At 54.7% G+C, this 2,066-nt stretch overlaps 1 protein-coding gene across 1 annotated transcript in view; it reads left to right on the top strand.

Annotated features, from left to right (window-relative positions):
* LOC102372525 (NACHT, LRR and PYD domains-containing protein 12-like) overlaps window positions 1-2,066 on the top strand; it is a 35,436-nt gene that overhangs the window by 13,848 nt on the left and 19,522 nt on the right. The gene's annotated exons all lie outside the window — the stretch shown is intronic.

The raw sequence follows: 2,066 nt of genomic DNA on the forward strand, positions 1-2,066 counted from the left end.
TCTCTCTCCTTTTGATGCTTTGTCTCAGTGGAAGCTGGGTGTCTGGGCTGGGCTTGGCAGCTGTCACTGGCCCCTTAATGCCCTGATCACTCTTCTCTGTGTTTCTTGCTCCTGCAGGTTGTATCATTGCCAAGTCACATCCACATGTGCTGGGGGATGTAGCCCAGTGGATGTGGTGGGGGATGTAGCTCAGTGGTAAAGCGCCTGCTTCGCATGTAGGAGGTCCTGGGTTCAATCTCCAGCTGCTTTTCAGAAGGCAATATCTTACAGTTATGGTGGCCAAAATCTGGAACCACCTTCCCAGGGAAGTGGTCCTCGCCCCTACCTTGGGCATATTCAAGAGGAGGATGGATGATCACCTGTCTGGGGTCTTGTGAACCCAGCATTCATTCCTGCCTGTGGCAAGGGGTCAGGCTAGATGATCTGTTCAGGTCCCTCCTGACCCTAGCTACTATGAAACATGCTATGTGGGGAAACACAGTCACCTAATGTCTGCTGTTCTGTCTTCCTGATCTCTATAAGCGGTGGTGTCAGAGCTTTTTCCCACTAAGATTATCTTAGACCCCCTTCCTGGTTTCAGAGGAGGGAGTGGGGATTTAGGGCCTGAAGTTCCTTGTATGTTAAAGGTAGAAATTCCTTTTGAAAGAACCAGTAGAGACTCCCTCTGGAGAAAGGGCTCATAGCTTGGAAAGAAGGGACAGTATGCCATCCTCTGTGCCTGTAAGGAGTGCAAGTGCCCTTCACCTTCTCCCATGTTAGGTGCCAGGACTGAACACAAGGTGACAGGAGGCAGCAGTCAGGCTTCCAGGTGGTGTGTGAGGAACCAACAGTGCCACTCTCCATGTAGAACAGCCCCAGAGCTGTGGTTCAGGCCTTCCCGACAAACTCACATCGTCTAGACTCTAGGCACTCTCAGGGTCTCTTCTCTCCCAAACACTAATGCCTCACATGCCTTGCAGTCATTTTTGCTTTATCTGTGTCTCCATTTCATTGTTCATCTCCAGTGAAAAGTGGGTCATTTATAGGGTGACCCCCTTTTTAAAATGGAAAGGCAGGACCCATGCATGCCTCTTCATGACCCACCCCCCTGCAGCTGGCAGCATGGCCAGAGCTGAACAGAGCGCAAGTAGATGTAGGCTTCCCACTATGGACTAGGGGCTCTCTGCCCACCCAGGAGTAGTGTGGGGTACAACCCCATGCCAACGCTGCCAACACTACTGCCGGGCAGGCAGGGTGTGTGACTGGTATGGGGCTCCCAAGGGAAAGGCAGAAGGGCAGGGAGCCCCTAGCCCACAGTGGGCATCCTCCCCACTCTGCGCACACATCTGGGGAGGGGGGTATGTGCCCACCCCAGTCCTGGGAACCATGCACTGCCCTGGATGGGAAGCACCCCCAGCTCCCAATCCATTCCTCACCACGGGGATCTTGATCTGCACCTGCCCAATTAGGTGGTCACTCTAGTCATTTGCTTCCTGTGCTGGGCCAGGCAGCTGCCTCCCCAGGCCACAGAGCTGGGAGTGCATGGGCTGTGAAGAGGCAGAGCCAGAAGAGGCCTGGGGTCTGCAGAGAATAGCAAAGCTGGTGCTGGGGCATGGGGGAGCAAATCCCCCAGCTCCTGTATGGATCCTGCCTGATGCTAGAGAGAAGGCTCCTCTTGCACCAGGAGCAGCTCTGATCTGCCTGCACCCTTCCATGGCTGGGCAGAGCTGGACCCACCTGATTGATGGAGACTGAGTTTGAGGGACTTCAGGAGCAGCCTCCTTCCAGTGCTGCCTTCTGATTTGGCAGGGGGAAGGTTCAGGGGCAGGAGCTGCTTGCTCAGGAGCAGAGATTTTGTGGCTGGGCCCTTCTTAATCCTGATTGGCCACAGGTGCAGCATAGGCATTGGGAAGCGCTGGTGAATCACAGGACAGGGCAGGTGGTGGGACATCTGTCCCAGTGTCCATGCTCATTGGCCAGGGAGAGTGCTGGTGGGTAGGACCGCCTGTCAGAGCAGATGTGTGGAGCCCCTTTCACACATTGATATCTCTCCTCCATGTTTTTTCCTCTCCTGCAGGTTGCAGGAA

Source organism: Alligator sinensis, unplaced genomic scaffold (genome assembly GCF_000455745.1).
Source record: "Alligator sinensis unplaced genomic scaffold, ASM45574v1 scaffold1787_1, whole genome shotgun sequence".
NCBI classification, from domain to species: Eukaryota; Metazoa; Chordata; order Crocodylia; family Alligatoridae; genus Alligator; species Alligator sinensis.